The 19,536-nt window shown below is 34.8% G+C and overlaps 1 protein-coding gene and 2 long non-coding RNA genes across 5 annotated transcripts in view; 2 read left to right on the forward strand and 1 right to left on the reverse strand.

The window, feature by feature from the left end:
* The first annotated feature begins 838 nt into the window (after positions 1 to 838).
* On the forward strand, positions 839 to 4,562 carry LOC129923081 (uncharacterized). Its single transcript, XR_008774990.1, has 3 exons — positions 839 to 993; positions 3,513 to 3,580; positions 3,911 to 4,562. It is a non-coding gene; the product is annotated as an uncharacterized LOC129923081 (long non-coding RNA).
* A 26-nt stretch (positions 4,563 to 4,588) lies between these two features.
* Positions 4,589 to 6,719, reverse strand: LOC106056805 (uncharacterized). The gene is made up of 3 exons (XR_001215762.2): positions 6,242 to 6,719; positions 5,676 to 5,785; positions 4,589 to 4,827 (listed from the first exon to the last, which is right to left on the reverse strand). It is a non-coding gene; the product is annotated as an uncharacterized LOC106056805 (long non-coding RNA).
* A 5,050-nt stretch (positions 6,720 to 11,769) lies between these two features.
* Positions 11,770 to 19,536, forward strand: part of LOC106079902 (integrin beta-1-like) — a 38,421-nt gene continuing 30,654 nt past the window's right edge. For 2 of the 3 annotated variants that reach the window (XR_008774998.1, XM_056012232.1), the window contains exon 1: positions 11,770 to 12,630. The gene's annotated coding sequence lies outside the window, so the exon portion shown is untranslated. Of the gene's footprint in view, positions 12,631 to 18,050; positions 18,202 to 19,536 lie in introns of those variants that run through there. The other variant, XM_056012234.1, reaches the window with a different exon arrangement.

Raw genomic sequence — 19,536 nt, forward strand, 5'->3', positions numbered from 1 at the left:
TGACTGATCCAAATTAATAGATAGGCCTACACTTAGTGTAAGCTTTTTGTTGCTTTCTTTTTAGGTCCTAAACTTCTTTTTTTATCCTTGTTAAAATTAACTATCTAGTTGGTCAGTCTCTAAATATTTAGGGCTATGGTTAGTGCATACCATAGACTATATATTACATGGACTGCCAACTCTACGCACTAAGCCTATATTTTTCAATAAACAAGTCCCGTTCACGGAGGCGTCCTTAGTAGCGTGGTAAATTGACTTCCGGTAGATTTTTTTTTACGTATAAAGAAACCATTCCCGAAGATTTTTACCACCACTTTTACAGCAAATCATGAATGGAAACTGAATTGTTAAAGAAGATGTTACAGAGGTAAGTGTGCACAAATCAATTTCTGACTTAGATCTATAACTGTAAAGCTTTATAGCTGATTTTCTTAGCCAATATAGACTAATTAGCCAAGCCTGTATTTCGTGTATTTTCTTGTTTACGACATTGATTGAATTGAGGTTCTTGTGAGAGCATAGCCTATATATATATATATATATATATATATATAAACCAAATCCTATACTCTTAAGCGAGCAATTCTTGTATATATGTATGTATGTATGTATATATATTTATATTTATATATATATATAAATTTTATTTCGAAAACGGCTCTAACGTTTTTCTTTAAAATTTCACGGTATGTGCATAATAGTGAGAAAAAAATTCGCATCTCATTGGCCACATCGGGAAAACTCGAGATCGACCGTTATATCGGTTTGAAAATGGCTCATTATCGAAAAATTAATTTTGGCTAGAATGTTTTATGAATGAAAATTTTCCATGACGTAAACGGGAAAAACGCTGCTTACGTCACTAAGCTTACAGCAGTATACTAAAATATTTCTTTGCAAACAAGAACGAGTTTTAAAGGATCAATAGACCTAATTAAACATTTGCACACCATCTAACTGTAGATTGATTTATTATAGAACTATGAAAGAAAAGTAATGAAATTAAATGTGCCGATATATGATTAGTTATTGTGTTTTAAGTGCTTAATAAGTTGTTTACTCTTTAATTGTGTAGAGCGGTGTAGATACATTTTACTTTGTTGTTTATTTTGCTGGTGACCTCCAGCTGTCTCGTTCTGAGGTTGCATGCAACCATATGCTCTCTTCTATGTCAGCTAAGTCAAGTTTGCGCCATAAGCTGGTCTTTTAAGCGTTTCGGTGTTACGTCGACCACTTTTTAGCTCACCAAAAAAGACTGCCTTTGGTATGCGTTCGTCTGAGATTCGTCTCCCATACAGGATACTGCTCTGTCCAGCGTAACTGTCGGACTTAAAGAATTCGGATACACATTTGAGACCAAAAGAAAATTTGCTGCCGAGGACAAACGCAGACGCTAAAAGAAAATCTTAATCGAGCACCGCGGACAACGGTTATGCTTGCCTTGGAAGTGGCAAGATATGTAGGTCACAGCTGCAATCCTCATTAATTTTCGGACTCTAAGACAAGCCTTATTATTATTATTATTTTGCTGGTGAATTATTACCATGTGTTCATGCTTCGGTGTCTACTGTCCTGTACCAAAACAAAGGAAAGGGTCATAACACAGCTTCTCTACGCCTTACTTGCTCACACTAAACATGATATCCATCTAGCGGTCAACGAGTTTGCGTACGCTGCAGTCTCTTTTGATTTAACTATAAACCTCGGTAAAAAGCTTGGAGTTAGGGCGTGTTGACGGAAGGCCCAGGAGAGATCTGAATGGATGGATGTGTAAAAGCAGGCCATAGCACCACTGGGATGGATGGAAGGCAAAAGCCGGTATGAACTTCTTATAGTCAGGCTGGGCAGGGCACGTATCTCGTATGGGTAACGAGCATATTGTTTGGCGTAACAGAGGTGCCCTACGGAAACGTTTCTTTAGAAAACTAATGCGATGATTTAAGTCTAATAAGAAAAAATGCGCCATTTTACTTTGTCACTAAGTGCATGTTTTACCTATAACGTTTTGAGAATTTACACTGCAAAGACTTTCTTTCAAGCCATTAATAGTAAGCCTACAATTGTTTTACGCAAAAGATGGATTGTAAAACTATAAGACGGACGTGAGCTGTAGTTTGTCTAGGCTGTAGGAGGACTTAAAAGACTTTAAATTTAATCGACATGTACAATTAGGCCTACAATTAGAACTAACAGAACACTAAAACAACTCTTCAGATTAGTAGTCTTTATCCGATCGTTCATTTTCGTAATTACAAGAATATTCCCAAAATGACTTCGGGTATATAACCTTCCGAAATTATTTAACAGAGCGAGGCTCGGCCACCTGGTACAAAAAAATTCTCAAAATGACTTCGGGTATATATCCTTCCTTAACAAATTATTCATCCGAGCGAGGCTCGGTCACCTGATATTAGTAAGACTTATTCAGAAGGATAACCCGGTAAATTTAGATCTATATGCTCTTACTATAATAGGCTAAAATGACCTTTCGTTTATAAGTTGTAAAAAAGTCCTATATTATGTGTAGGCCTAAAGTAAAAGTAATAAATCTAGATGTAAAGTTTTCTCCGAGTTGAAAAATGTAAGAAAAGTATGTTTGGCATTTAGATGCTGTCGTTGATAAAATAGAAAAAGTACATTCTGTGATGTTTTATGGCAAGTTATTATAACACGGTGCAGGACAGGCCACTGTCCTGTTGCCTCATGTTTCTCACGGCTATGGCCAAATTTCGAATCCTGGTGCCCCCGTGCCTCATTTTCTGTTTGACTGCCCCAGACTTGCTGATCTCCGTCTCAACAGGTCAGAACAAAAAATTCTCAATCTGTATGGTGACATGTATGCACTACGCAATACAGCAGGGTTTCTGTCCAGGGCTTTTGCAAGAGAAGATTTGAGCCTCTCAAGCCCTCACTCAAATGGAGTTTGATGATGTTGACTTTTTATGCCCTTTTTCTGTCTTGGTGAGAGTTATTGTAAGACTGAACTATTGATCTGCAGCTGTCGAAGTATTGACTAACCTTTGTAATAATTACTGCGAAAGGTAGTGAGAGCAGCATCGTCGTCAAACATCAGTTCCCTAATCAGGTTATGTAGTTTCCTCGTTTTGGCCAAGCCAGTTTAAGAAGCCTTCCATCCGATCTACTGTAGATATATAGGGCCTACTCCATCTTCCAAGGCGCTATGAGAGTACAGACGAAACAATTCCGAATAGTGTTGATGGCCAAAACCCATCCTTGTTTTACCCTGTTCTTGATAGATAATACCGGTACCTAAAAGTCTTAGATGAAGAACTGTCAAACTTATCAGTTCATATCATGTGAAGCTAACAGTAGTTTCAATAGCTTATTTGGACAGACAATTTTCACTAGTAAAAACCACTTCTGCTTAGTGTGAGCATATTGCTAAATGAAGTTCATATTTCTATTACTTTCTACTCAAGTCACCCAAGAGAAATTTTATTTAAAGCGAAAACTTTTTATAATGCATTTTTCGTTGTTTTTTTTTACTTAAGGAGCATACTACTTCCAAAAACCTGATCTGATTGTCACTAACTTTCAAATTGAAAGGGATCTACTACAAGTGAGATTTTTTTTTTACTTTCTCCAATAACATTCTGTTATCAATACATGTATCACTTTAAATTACTTGTAATTGTGAAATAATAGGTAAAAAATCTCCTTAAGTACATGTTATATTTAATCCTATGCATAAAATTTATTTACATAAAAAAAAATCATTAAAGCAGGCCTAATTGTAGAGAAAAAATTATTTCTTGTGATTGCATTGAAATCAACTTTAAAGATGCTGTCCATTGTTGTAACATAAAGTAGTCTTACATTTTTTAATTAGCAAATATATATATTTATAACATGTCTAAACTAGTTTGAATTTCTTTTCTTTTTTTCTCAGCTGCTCATGAATTTCGAGATTTTCCAGCTAATAGAGGAACAAATTTTATCTGCTTCCACTTAGCCAAACAGCATGGAAATATGCTATTGTAATGAGTAGAAGATATTTGTCATTTAGAGTATCATGCAACAGCTAATTATCAGTCCACACATTTCAAGATGAGGAAAAGAACAGTATAAGCTACATTCATTGATGCATTATTTATACAAAAATGTATAGTCAACCCAGTCATCACTCCATTTTTTTTATGAAGCCAGTTACAGTTACCATGAAGGGATGAAATTTCAGATAATATTTTGTTTATTTCATGAAATGAGAATAGGCCTACATCAGAAATTGAGATGGTCATCTTCAGTATTTAATGTTTCATCTAAAAATGATAATTATATTAATACATATTTGATGTACAAACAAATGAAAACCATTCAAACACTTTTTTTTTGTGAAGTATAGATGATTAAACTTGTAAATGTCTGAACAATACTACATCGACATTAACTTATTATTATAGACTTTTTACAGGAATGTATCTTAAGCTGGACTGAAAGAGAAAGTTGCTATAATTTAAATAATAAAATTTAATAGTTTGAACATGTAACTAAAAATTGAATAATGCTAACATTTATTGACAAGTGAATATTGGTAATGATGTGCTTTCTATTTAATAAGTCAATAATATTAGTAAGAACAATATTATCTTCCCTTTCTTAATATTATAAACACAATATTTCCTGAAAAGATTTTTTTAAATTATAGAAATAATGCTCAAGTCTTCAGAAATGGTAGTTTTCAGAATCATCAAATCAAGGACAACATAGTATTCATGAACTTCCAGCTATCAGCAAGCTCCTAGTAGGTATTATGGAGCACATTCTCCTTCAACTCAGAGGATCACAGGCACTGGACAAATTCTAGTACTGTTGATGGAATAGAAACAACATACATTAAATTCATAACAAGTCACCAATTCAATCTTAGTTTCATATAGTACCAAACTTCCATATGTTCAAGTCCTTTACGGATAAAATCAATTCTGAAAACATCTAACAAAACAGTTCCTTAAAAAGTATATTAGGAGTATAGTAAAGTATATTAGAGGTTTTACACAAAAAATGCTATGGGAACATATTATGAAACTAAAATATTACAAAAAAAAGGAATAGTATAATAATAACAATATTTAATCTTTGACATTATATTCAGTAATATTATGAAAATTTAATGAATGATTAAATGCACTTGAAAGTGAAGGGAACAGATTTTTTAAAAAATTCAGGAAATTTTCTGCACAAGCATGCTGAGGTAACCCAAATAAAGAGAGTCATTGAATATTGTACTGAGTGTTTGAAACATAATTTTTTACTGCATACATTAAATTATAAACATATCTTTGCAAATTTAAAGGGAGAATTTGAAGACAGCTTTTATTCTTTTTGCACTAAGATAAAAGTATTAAATTTTAAGCTGCCCTACTTACTGAAAGGAGGCCTGGTGGCTTAGCGGTAAAGCGCTTGGCTTCCGAACCGGGGACCGGGGTTCAAATCCTGGTGTAGACTGGAATTTTTAATTTGAGATTGAGTCCACTCAGCTCTAATGGGTACCTGACATTAGTTGGGGAAAGTAATGGCGGTTGATCACTGTGCTGGCCACATGACACCCTCGTTAACCGTAGGCAACAGAATGGTCAGAAACAGATGATCTTTACATCATCTGCCCTATCGATCACAAGGTCTGAAAGGGAAACTTTACTTTTTTTTTTACTTACTGGAAGTTTCGTAGGAAGAGTTTCTGGCATAACAAGTGAGTTTTGTGGCATTCATCCTATTGATAAACTCTTAGAAATAAGAAAGCATCATTTCTTCTTGAAATATACATCTGCGGAAAAGAAAAGAACAATTGCTTTTAATGTGAGCAATAATAAAATTCTAATTAAATTTTAAAAATCTCCAAAATATTTATAGTGACTTAGTTCAAAGAATTATGTAAAGACTTTCTTTAAGCATTTTCTCAACTCATCTGACATCCTTTTCCACCAAGATAACTGGTTAATCTGTATTTCTAATTGAGAATTGTTGCATAATATATTTAATTTGAAGGAAAACACCTTAGATAACAAAAGAGTGGTATTGGCCTGCATGAGAAAATTATCACTTTAGAAATACCCTGCACAGGCTGGAGGGAATATAATATGTTTTATTTACAACATAACAACAATATTGTGTAAATATTCACCTATAAGTTAGCTTTAAATAAAATAGCACATGGATTCTTACAATTAAAATAGACTTACATAACGTTTAAAAATAAATGATTAATTACTTAAAAACTTACTGTTAAATGTATTTATACAGCTTCTGGCACTGTGTGAAAACTCCTTTGAAAACAATAAGAGCATATTGTGACAGTATGTGGGTAAATACTTGATTCCACACATTGAATGGTAGCAATAAGAGCCCTTTGGGTACCTTTCAACATCCTTTGTGTACTTCTTTGGTAGTTAAGAGAAAAGTTAAGATCTAGATCTACAGTGAATAAATAGCACAATTTGGTACCTATTGCCTACTAGAATATGTGAGAATAATGAAAAACGAAAATAGAACCGATTAGAATGTCTAGTCCAATCTAGTACAGTTGTTTATATCTAGGCAAGATATGAGTTGTGATCAAAAGAGCTAGATCTAGTACATGAGTAGGGCCTATGTTAATGGGCATGGCTGTAGATAGTAGTATTGCTCATCAGAAACATTAAATCTGTAGTGTATAAATCACAAATGGGAATAGATCTAGATACAGATTCTAGATCTTATAACTTCGTCTTTATTATAAGAGTCTATGTCTATTATTATCATATAAAATATAGGCATAAACTAGATATAGATTAGAGTCGTTAGTAAAGATAAAGTAGATCTTCAAATAGTTTAAAGAACGATCTGTGACACTGTGAGCCAAGCACTTCCATTCATGATTCACATATGAAGAAGCTAAGGCTAAGGCGCCTAAGGGCTAAGTAAGACGAAGTTTAAGTTAACAAGTCAGGAAGTCAGATTAAAATTAATCATCATGATCAAGGTAAGATGAAGCTGAACATCTAGACTTGAAATTATCCTAGATCTAGTCTAGAGTCAACTAAAGCTAGATTCTATATATCTATATAATAGGGGGCCTATATAGATTCTATATCTTCATTCTCTGGGTTTATCAGACACACAAAGATGATGAATCTAGAGACTCGACGTTCATAATATTTTTAGTCATAATTTTGTTTAAAGTACTATAGGCATAGCCAGATTTTTTATAAAAACAAATTATTATTTTACAAACTTAAAAATGGGCATTTACATAAATAGTGTTTAGTGTTCTATTATATATATATATATAAATGTATATATATATATATATATATATATATATATATATATATATATATATATATATATATAGTAGTGTAGTAGTGTGTTGTGTGTAAGTTCGTATTTGTAGATAAAGTTTATAGCCATAGGTCACTACATCTGGGTGAAAGTCTACATGTTTATGTGTACAATCACTTTCTAGTGAAGTAGAGCCTAAATGATTCTAAAATTTTATTGGGCGAATATATTCGAAACAATATCAGATCTTTTTATAGCTTTTAGAAGAATTGGATGTTATTTGGGATTCTAGTTAGTTAAAAAAAACAACACTAAAAACTTGAAGGCCGAAATTTTTATGCAGATTTTTCAGTTAGTCGTACATACGTCGTTGATTTTTTTTTTTTTTTATGGTTGATTTTCCATTACTATAGATAAAAATGCACATTATCTTGAAATTAAAATCAAATTGAATAAAAAAAATATTTGTAGATCTGAACAAAAGTTGGTAAAGATGTAAGATTGTAGGCTTAAAATTATTGACTCACTATATTGTTAATTTATTTAGACTGACTCATTCACAGACTTAACTTAGGCCTGTATCACCCATTATATACAAAATTAATAAATGACACTCTCAGAAATGTATTGACTCTTTCAGTAAATCGCTTATCACATTTAAAATATACATTGTAAAAATAATGATAATAATTATCAAATGTGATGAAAAAAAAAAGAAAAACAAATAATCCAAACTGGCAGCACCAATTAGCAGACAATTAATGTCGTAAACAAGAATACACGAAATACAGGCTTGGCTAATTATCTATATTGGCTAAGAAAATCAGTTACAAAGCTTTATAGTCATAGATCTAAGTCACAAATTGATTTGTGCACACTTACCTCTGTAACATCGTATATGACAATTAAGTTTCCATTTATGATTTGCTGTAAAATTGATGGTAAAAATCTTCGGGAATAGTTTCTTTATATAGTAACAAATTCTACCGGAAGTCAATTTACCACGCAACCAAGGACGCCTCGGTGAAAGAAACTTATGCTTAGTTTCCTTAGTGTTGGCAGTCCATGTAATATATAGTCTATGGCATGCGTTATATATATTTTATATAATACTAGAATAATACTTTGTAGCACAGTTTTTTTTTCTACATTACAATTTAAAAAAAAGGAAACTAATAGACACTTAAATATTAGGCCTACTATTGACATTTTCAATGGGCACATATCCTATATGGAAAGGTTGTCAGCGTAGCAGAGGTGCTCCCCCCCCCCCGTCCAAAAACGCTTTAAAGACCAGCTTAGTCCCAGCCACGGGATACACATTTGAGACCAAAAGGAAATCCATCGCCGTGAACAGACACGACGGCGAAAGAGAACCAAGCACAGACAGACAACCGACAGCTAAGACAGACATATGCAGGTATCTTCTCTGCCACGCATTTGCATGTATCTTCTCTGCCACATATTTGCAGGTATCTTCTCTGCCACACATTTGCAGGTATCTTCTCTGTCACACATTTGCAGGTATCTTCTCTGTCACACATTTGCAGGTATCTTCTCTGCCACGCATTTGCAGGTATCGTCTCTGCAACGAATTTGCAGGTATCTCCTCTGCCACGCATTTGCATGTATCTTTTCTGACATACATTTGCAGGTATCTCCATCTGAGGCACCGCATGTACAGTTCTTGTTAAACGCCAGTGACTGAGTGTGCAGTTATCAAGATTCGAGTTTCCCTCGTAGGTACTTGCAGAAAGAGGTCTTTAAGGTCCACATCAACAGGTTTGGACGCACACCCAACGTTGTCTTGATCATTGGCTCATTGAGGTAGTCGTAGCAGATACATTAGGAGCAAAAGATTCAGGTAGGCTACATAACAGAACACCTCTCTTATTTCTTCATCTATCTCTTTATTTTCAAGTCGGTACTTCTCGTTTTAAGCTCATCGTAGCAATCGTTGTCCCGCTACTCGTCTTGAAAGCCACACCCGCAAGACTTGCCAACAACACAGTCACGGCACTACAACCTCCTAGCATCTCCGTTAGCACTGTTTGTACAGCCAAAGTCTCGATTAGGTAACTGCTCTCCCAACAACGAGTCCCTTTGTCCTTCCAGTGTACTCACCGAAATGTACCTTTTAGTTTCCGTGTCTCGTTCTTCATCGTGTCCATTTGTTCATGGCTCTAGCTTCTTACCATGGGTGTAGCCAGGAATTTTTTTCGGGGGGGGGGGGAGTTAGAGGGGATCCCCCCCCCCCCCGAAAACAAATTATATATATATTTATATGTTTGTATGGATAAATGTGTGTGTGTGTGTACATAATTAATCTCTATTACATTCTGACCCTTCATTCTTTTGGAAGACGTTTATTGTGCCCTAGAATAGGTTCTTCTTGGAGTTGGTAAAAAAATTGTAGACTCCTCGCCCTTGCCAGCAAAGGAACTTGGAGGAGCACTGAGAGCTCCCCCAGCGCGGGGCAGAGCCCCGCCGCCAAGCAATATTTCTTGTATTGAAAGCCAACTAAATGCATATTCTGAGGTACCTACAGTGCATTATTTTGCTATTAAAAAGTTTTATTTGAAAAACGTAATGTGCTATTCTTACTGACTTAGACCGTTCTGCGCCGTTCGGCGCATTTGCTAGCAAGCTGTTTACACAAAATTCTGTCACTGGCAATGTCTGAAGCCTCTTCCCACCTGCTCTGAGGACCTCCATGAAAGTGTGGCGCCAAGTTGTACTAGGATGTCATCGCAACTCTTATTATGCGTAATTCATTTTGTCAACATCATGCGACGCTCTGTCACAACCTTACTAAGGGATCGACTCCCATTTCGGCATAGGATTTCCTTGATTTAGACCCTATCTCTATAACTGACTCCTAAAATCCGTCTTAGCCATTTTTGTAGAGCCACATTTAGTGCTTTTCAATTTCATTGCACTTTATTAATGGAGCCCAGCCACTGGTAAACATGTGTAACTTCTCTTGACTACGATCTTGAAATTATGTGACTATTTTACTTTAGATGTTATATCGAAAAGGGAAGTTTTATCGTCAAAATCATCTGTGGGGGGGGGGGGGGGGGAAGGTTAAACCTCAAAACTATCTTGAGGAGTTTTAAATTTATAAAAAAAGCCATCTGGGGGAGAGGGGTTGAAACTCAAAATCCCCCATTGGTTTAAAGAATTTTAGTGCGTAATTTGGTTTTTTTTTATATTGAAGAGGTATTTTTTAGCATCAAACCCCTCTGAAGGGAAATTTTAACTCAAAACACCCAATCGGCTTGGCTACGCTCATAGAATTTTGATTACGAAGTTGTTTTATTTTTATTTTGAAGATTTATTTTTTAGCTTCAAACCCCACTGGCGGGTGGTTTAAACTTTAAAAAAAACACCTTTGGCTATGCTCATAGCATTTTGAGTGCGTAATTTGCTTTTTTTTTTTTAATTGAATAGGTAATTTTAGCTTCAAACCCAGCTGAAGAGGGGTTTAAACTCAAAACCCCCTTTGGCTACGCTCATACAGTTTAAATATGTAATTTGCTTTTTTTTTATTTGAAGAGGGGTTTATCGTAAATTTTGGAGAGGGGTTAAAATCAAATTCTTCCTTAGATGTGCTCTTGGAATTGTCGTTTGCATTTGTAGGGGTTTTCAAACTCAAAACCCCTGGTAGGGGGTTTTAAACTCAAAACCCCTGGTAGGGGGGTTAAAACTCAAAGCCCCCTGGTATGGGGTTTCAAACTCAAAACCTCTTGGTAGGGGTTTTCAAACTCAAAACCCCTGGTAGGGGGGTTTAAACTCAAAACCCCTGGTAGGGGGGTTAAAACTCAAAGCCCCCTGGTATGGGGTTTCAAACTCAAAACCTCTTGGTAGGGGGTTTCAAACTCAAAATCCCTATAACCCCTGGTAGGGGGTTTTAAACTTAAAATTAAAACCCCCTGGTAGCGGGTTTTCAAAATCAAAACCCATTGGTAGGGGGTTTCAAACTTAAAACCCCTTGGTAGGGGGTTTCAAACTCAAAACCCCTGATAAGGGGTTTTAAACTCAATAAAAAAAAAAACCCTTGGCTGTGCTAGGGCAAGTGATGGTTTAGTATTAAAATTTCACCTAAAATAAACAAAATTAAAGCAATAGATCAGTCACTAAACTCCGACCCCCCCCCCCCCTGGGGTGGATTTCATTTCGGGGGGGGGGGTTGTTAACCCCCCCCCCCCGGCTACGCCCATGCTTCTTACTGTGTGTATTAGTTTAAACCGTGGCCTTCATGTTGGGTCCGGGGGAGGGGCTTGACCTCTTTGGGTGCCCCTGCATTTTGCGTAATATTTATATTTAATGTAAAAAACAAACAAACCCACTCATTCCCCCCCCTCAAGTGGGGGCCTGGGGATTTTCAAATTCTCCCCCTCCCTTCCCCACCCTAGCTACGCCTCTGCCCACAAAAGGTCGCCTATCCTCCCGAGTTTGTGTTAAAACAAATTTCCTCTGCTATTTGGTGTATGCCCTTGCGTATACGACCACCTCCACAAGTAGATCTAGAAGGCTAACATAAGTTCGAATGTTTTATTTCTTTTAATTGTTTCTTATATCTATTGTGTACTCAAAAACAATGAGTAAGTTTTTATAAGCATTTGCCTATCCCGCGTCGTTGGGCTTGTCTTAGGTATTGTCCAACGCATGTGTCACATTGTTGGCCCGGTTGATAAATTTGTACCTTAGTTAGTAGACCTACTGAGTCTAGATCTAAGTCTTTTGACAAAATGTAATGTAGGTCAGGCATGGTTGGCCGAGTCGATTACGGAAACGAGCACTTGAAATAATTTAAGTGCAATCGAATTGAATTTGATGCTACCGTATCCTCTAGATTTTCATCATTTAACTGTCTAAAGTTCTAAAGTCTAAGTCTAGATCTATCTAGACTATTTTAGTTGGTAAAGTATTAGTCTAGATAATGAGATCTAGATTCTAATTATTAATTAAATGATACTTATCTAGATCTAGTCTAGTCTATCTCATCTCGACTGGAGAAGTGAACTTGTGGAGCAGTCTAGACTGTCACTGTACTACTGTAGACGTAGAGTCTAAGACTAAGAGTGTCGTAGAGTGTAGACTAGTGGTACGGTGTAGAGTACTGTAGAGGAGACTCGATCAGAGAGAGAGAGAGAGAGGTAGGCCTACACAGTTACAGTACTAAATCTAGATCTAGAATAGACATAAATTGATCTAGAATCTAGACGTCTAGATATAATCTAGTAGAGTCTAACAGGCCCTAACAGAAACACACTACAGTCAAGTCAGGAACAGCACAGAGTGTACTGAGTCAGTGAGTGTGTGTCCCGTGGGTCAGGTGTTTCACAGGTAAGCTAGATATAGATCTAGATGATATCTCATCTGTAGTCTGTAGTGTTAAGAACTTATTTGAGTAGAGACCTAATCTATATTATATAGATTATTATAGATCTAGATTTATCATGACTGATGATCATCATCGACATCATGAATTATCATGCTCATAATCTATGTCAATTGTCAATCTATGACTATTGACTAATAAGTCACTAATACTAATATTGGTTGTAATACAAATAATTACAAATAGATATCTAGACTAGATCACTAGATCTATATTCAAATTATATTAGTGCTGGATTACTGAACTAATTGTAATAGATCTAGAAATAGTATAAAAAATGACTCTTATAATAGATTATAGATATCATGATAATGATATATATATATATAGATATAGTCATATTATAATCTAGATATTGATCTATATAGTCATACATCAGTACTAGGAATTATAATAAAATACAAAAACACTCTATGGAATAAAATACTCAGAAATACATGACAGGAAGAGAAAGGCATGTAGGCTACATAATTCCTTATTAGATCAGAGATCTGTTTGCAAGGACAATATAGCCTATATACTTTAAAGTTCTCCTTCTTCCCAAGTCTAGTGTGTTAAGAGCAAAGAACTGTATCAGCAAGGCAAACCAATGACTTAGCAGAGTATAACCAGAATTTAAGTCACCTTCTAATCAACATGCACAACTTAATTAATTCTTAGATGCAATATGCATAGGACATAATTATCTTCTCTTTTGAAGGAATGTCTGTTATTTATAAACTAAGATATATAGTATATAGATATGTAGAAATTTAGTGTGTAATAACTTAGGAGTAATATTCAGCTTAATCCTCTATAGGCTCTTCTATATGCTGTATAAAAATAATATATCTTATATAACTTAAATGTAGGCCTAGATTATTCCATATTGACCATATGTACTCATCTTTTCTAGATTCTAGATTAGTCTAAATGTAAACTCCTAGAGACAAAGATCAAAGTCTAATACTATTTATAGAAAAAAGAAAAACAAAAAAAGTAATTACAAAAAAAAACAAAGCTAATATGAAGCATAGTTCTATCAATTTGTTTGGATCAGTTATGTAATTAAATTTGTAATAGATCTAGACTAACATTAATAAATCTGCAATTACAAATATTCTTACCAATTGTTTTTGTTTATCGCAATTTCATGCTTTTAGCTTTCTCAGTACGCTATGCTCCTATCACTTGTCTGGACCAGTTGGAAAGGGGTGGGGGAGAAAGTAGGGGGTATCTGGATAATTGCTTTTTAAATACATATTTATTAAAAAAAAAAATTCTAACTTGATGGCTAAAGCCTCCTTAGCTTCCTCACTAACTGATTACTATGCCAGCGAATCGCTTATGAAAATAGAAGGTTTCATAGTTTTCTATTCTTAATTTCAAACATTAAAGCAACGATCTACAAAATGTAAATTCAACTTATACCACTACATCTAAATATAGGATTAAAGGCTTATTATAAATCTATTGTCTAGAGTCTCAATTGTAATATCCTATAAATAGAGCTGCGCAATAGATTTGATCTAGACTATAGGCTAAGTTTATTTTGATTTTAATTTTTAAAAAAATCAACTTATCTTTTAAGGCTAATATTCTATAACTTATTTAGATCTGGCAATGACTAGAGTTTTAATTTTAATCTGTAGTGAATTCCTATTATTGCAAGGGCAGTAATCAATACATTTTGTTTATTATAAAGTTTTGATATGTCTCAAAATGACTACTTCACAACTCTAGTATTTATTGAATATTCTAATGTACAAGTGCACTTGATGGGCGGAAGTCAGGCACTTCTTTTTAGCTTCTACATATATTCATTTCACCAGTAAGGGAGATTCCATAATAGCTTAGCATTTGTTACAACACTTATACTTAAGTGGAATACTTTAAATTTTCAGCATGAGTCACACACATATATTTTTATTAAAATAGTTTTGATTTGTTATGTTGCTACAAAGCTAATATCAACTCACTCTGTCTGTATGTCTGTCTTGTACAATATTTATAAATTTATTTAAAAAAAAAAATAATGACTTGGATAAACATAATGAGATTTTATGAGCGTATTTAGATTATATCTGGCTCAATGTTTATAAGTAGCAGATCGCAACGAGCACAAATTTCTAGTCGGTTTCTTTAATTTGTGATGAGGTTCATGTCTTAGTACCAAATAAGAAGATGGGAAAGCAGTCAACAACTTCTGTGCAATGGATATAAAATTGAAATCTGTTTTTGAAACCAGAATTTGTGGTATCCTTGTTCAAACATTGAATTTAAGTTTCTCATTTTTGGATACTTCAAATAAGCTGCTCCAGTATTAGAATAAATTCATCTCCTTTCATCTGTGATTGGGATATGAGTTTGTCTATGCGCAAAAGGGCCCAATACCCAGTCGGAAGTATCCAAGGGAAGAATGTCTTCAAACCTTTGGTTTAGGTAGTCATAAAATAGTTCGTAATAGACATATTAAAAGTATTGAGGGGCAATTTGATTACTGTTAAAATTATCTGATCAGGTATACAGGCTTTTAGGGAAGAAACTATTTTAATTGTATAAAATTTTTAGCTTTCTTCAGACGTCCTTTGACATCTCAAAGTTTGAGAAACACTGCTGCTGGTACCAGAAAAACAATATAATTTTATGTGACACTCAATCTACATGCAGATACACACACATTTGTATCCCTTTTATTGTTGCATCAGATCTCATAGTAAACACACTCACACACACAAAGAAGCTAAGTCAAATATCAATAATGGTCTCTAGTAATTCAGTTTTTATAATAATGAAAGTTATTTCCTAGGATTGTTGCTTAGAAACAAATAACATTAAAAACACTTTGTTTTTAGCATCCTTTCTGGAAACACACCATGATGTTTTTATATTGTATACTGCCTCTCTCCATGTCCTTGTCCAAATGTTAGCATGCATGTCTGCCCACTTACCTCTATTGTTGCAGTAAAAAATCTTAAGTTGAATCATTTGTAGTGTCCTAACACTTTTTTACACACTTCTATTTGTGTGGCACACACTGTGAATCATTTGTCAAATGACTAATGAAATCTTTCAACACAACAGATATTTCAAGAGCTAGGAATCACGTTACTTTCACCATTTTTCAACTGAAGATTAGGAAACATCTTTTGACTTAGTCATTTTTCAAAGTATTCTAAAGCATACAATGTTTAATGTAAATCTCTTAGAATGATTCATGTATGGCTGATACACAATAAGAAGACCAGTAAGGAGATATTTTAAGGGCCCTGGTGAGAAAAGCTGCTTGTATTGATTGATATTTAACATGAAATGATTGTTTATATCTAGTATGATATCATCATTCTCTGTGTGCTCTGGTCTCCATGACACCCTGCTCAGTGGGCACTAGTTTCCATGAAATCATTGCATGTTCAGTGTAGTCTGGTCTGCATTGCATTAGTGGGCATAGATAAGTACTTTTGAAAATCCTTATTTAATTGAATCCTCCTTTCACTATTTTTATTTGCTGTTTACCACAGAAGGGTAAGGGGATGGAGATGAGTCAAATATGAAATTCAGAATTTGTGGGAACTGTTGATGGAAGAGGTAATTACTAGAGCTCATCTGATCTGGTATCTCACAGTAAAATTGATACGTTTTTGCAGTGATACCATTAGAAAGTTGGCTTCCTTCAGTCATAGAGCACCTGTAATTCATCTCTTAAAACAAATGATATGAAAGCCTGGTCATTATTTTTTTGGTTGAAATGATTTTGCTCACACAGCAGCTCCCCCTCTCCACACAGTTGATGTGTCCAAAGGAACGGCAAATATCTGATACAGTTTGGATCAGTAGTGTCACAGGTTCTCCCACAATGTTGTGGAACTGTGTGCTCAAGCTGCCTAAGGGGTGCCAGCTCCTGATTTTTCCTCAGGGTTGTCTTCCAAAATCTTTCCAATGATTAGGGCTTAGCCACAAAGTAGCGGAGATTTGAATTCAGAGTTTTCCTTATGCTGGGTGGGTAGCCAGCCAAGGCTAATGAGCCCCTCCTCATTTTTACCCCTTCTTCTGTCAATGGTAACAGTTCTGCTAGGCTCAGTGTCTAAACCACATGCGAAGGCCAGGAGTTGGACTGGTTTTCATTGGCTATTTGAGATGCATGCCATTGAAAACATTTTATAGGTAATTACCACCATTACCATTACCACCACAGTAACCATTACCACTTCCAGCAATAACAACCAGTGAGACTATTACATCTTCAAAAACAAAATGAAAGAACACCACTTTACCTAAAAACCTTAAAGGGAATTTTTTTTTTTACTTTCTAGTTTTTTGTTGTTTTTTTCTTCATAATCAAATATTGCAAGACACACACCATTAATAGCCATGTAAACAAATGGAAAGAATGTGAAAAGAAGAATTATGTGAGGCCCTGGCAATATTGATTTAAACTTTGACCTTTGTTTCACAAATGTTTCATTTACAGGGTGCGTCAAAAAAATGTATACACACTTTGAACTGTCTTGGACAATTTATTTCCCGTTCTACAATGCTAAATTTCTGGACATGGAAAGCTTAATGTCCAACTGAAAAAATAAATGTGATTAATGTTAGTAATGTTTAAACTGGTGGCCTTCAGCATAAATACATTGCTGAGTACGAGTCAACACTGATTCCGTACCAAAGTGTCCACTGAGATTTCTGCGCACACCGCCTGAATCTCATTCCACAGCGTGTCCAGGTTACATGGTTTACGTTTGTGCACCTCATCTTTAACTGTGCCTCATAAGAAGAAATCCATCTGCGTGAGGTCTGGAAAGCGTGCAGGAAACTCAATTGGTCCCATGCATCCTATCCACTGGCCTGGCACATTGTGATCCAGGTATGCTCGTACGTCCGCTCTTCAAAAATCAAACGCACGTCCACCATGTTGCAGTTACTTCCTTGCCACTGCTACAACTTGTTGAAGAAACATAACATCACTTTCTCACAGAAATTTAGCATTGTAGAACAGGAAATAAATTGTCTATGACAGTTCAAAGTGTGTATACATTTTTTTGACACACCCTATATCTTTATAGTAACACATAAAAATGTTATGTTTCCCCAAAATAGTTGCTCTTTATTCATTGTTCTCTAATGTTAAAAGTGTCTTAATGTTCTATGACATACATACATCTTTATTTCAAATGTGAAATTGCAAAGCAGTTTTATTTGTGTACACTTTGTGGGTGCATTACCTCACTTGTGTTTTATCTTCTCTAATAGTGTACAGATTTTTTTATTGGCATTCAGAAGGTGTTTACTTTTTTTTGTAGTATAAGGGAATAGAGGTCAGAACAGATACTGGTGTCATGTTGCAGTTGTGTAGTCTGACACACTGGCTGTTACTGTCACTAAATAGGTTTGCTGCAAAGTGCTGTGTAAACACACCTTGCACACAAGCCATACACATACACACACTACAGCACTATGGACTAGGTGTATCTGGCAGGGAGTAAAGGAGTGTTCAGATTAGGCTCCTTTGGTATCAGTTCTAGCAGTCTGTTAAGGTGGGGAAATTCCTTGTTTGTTTGTGTTTTATTTCTTCAGTAAATTCACTTTATCTGTTAAATATTCTCATCCTCTTTGTGTTTTATTTCTTCAGTAAATTCACTTTATCTGTTAAATATTCTCATCCTCTTTGTTTGTGTTTTATTTCTTCAATAAATTCAGTTTATCTGTTAAATATTCTCATCCTCTTTGTTTGTGTTTTATTTCTTCAATAAATTCAGTTTATCTGTTAAGCATTCTCATCCTGTTTTTGGTTTGTGATTTGTCTCACAACACTGGGCTTCCTCTCTTGATCCATGGGAATATACTGTTTCATTGGTGACATTAGAGAACTACTGAGCTGTGAGCTCTCCTCTCTGTGGATTTCTCCTCAGGGATTCCTGATTCAACAGAACTGATAAAAATACAACTGATAAGATGACCCATCATGTCATCAATTGTTTGCACTGAATGTTTTCCCCTTTTTTTATTCTGTGTCTGCCTATGAATACAATTATTGGCACTTGTAAACATTTATTTCCCCTTCATTTGGCTTGTCTAGTGTTTATTTCTCTTTACTTTTTTACTTTTTTTTTTACTGTATTTCTCTCTTTATAGATATTTAGAGGCACTGTATTTCTCTCTTTAAAGATATTTAGAACTACTGTATTTCTCTCTTTACAGATATTTAGAGGCACTGTATTTCTCTCTTTACAGATATTTAGAGGCACTGTATTTCTCTCTTTACAGATATTTAGAGCTACTGTATTTCTCTCTTTACAGATATTTAGAGGCACTGTATTTGGTATTTTCATATTTGTATTTCTAAATGTTGTAGTAGGGAAGTAGAAAGAGAAGTTCTTTGTAGAAATAGAAAAAACTAGCTGTGTGTCTGTAACTAAGTATTAACAATTTGAAGGCTTTGTATAAATTTATTCTATGCTTCGCTATTACCCCTATTCTACACAGGTCACATTTAAGTCAGCTTCAATGTTCGTTCTGTCTATTACCTCTATTATCTCTAAATATTTTACAATCTTGAAATTGAATCTTGCTCTTGCTTTACTAGTTGATGAAAGTATGAAGCATATCAGTTAGAATCATTTGTCACAGTAAAAAATACTTTTACTATAAAAGACATGATATTTGTTACTAAATTATGTTAGATATCCTGATTTTTAGGGGCCCCCAAAAGGGGAAAAGACACTTTTAGTTTTTTGTGGCCTGTCTGTCCGTCCGTCTGTCCCGATTAGATCTCAGAAGCTAGAAGAGAAAATGAAATCGGGCATCATGATATTTTAGATCATTCATTCTGATGCGTCGGCTACTTTTTTCTTTTCTGAAAGTGAAAAATC

The sequence above is a fragment of the Biomphalaria glabrata genome, chromosome 1 (assembly GCF_947242115.1).
Source record: "Biomphalaria glabrata chromosome 1, xgBioGlab47.1, whole genome shotgun sequence".
NCBI classification, from domain to species: domain Eukaryota; kingdom Metazoa; phylum Mollusca; class Gastropoda; family Planorbidae; genus Biomphalaria; species Biomphalaria glabrata.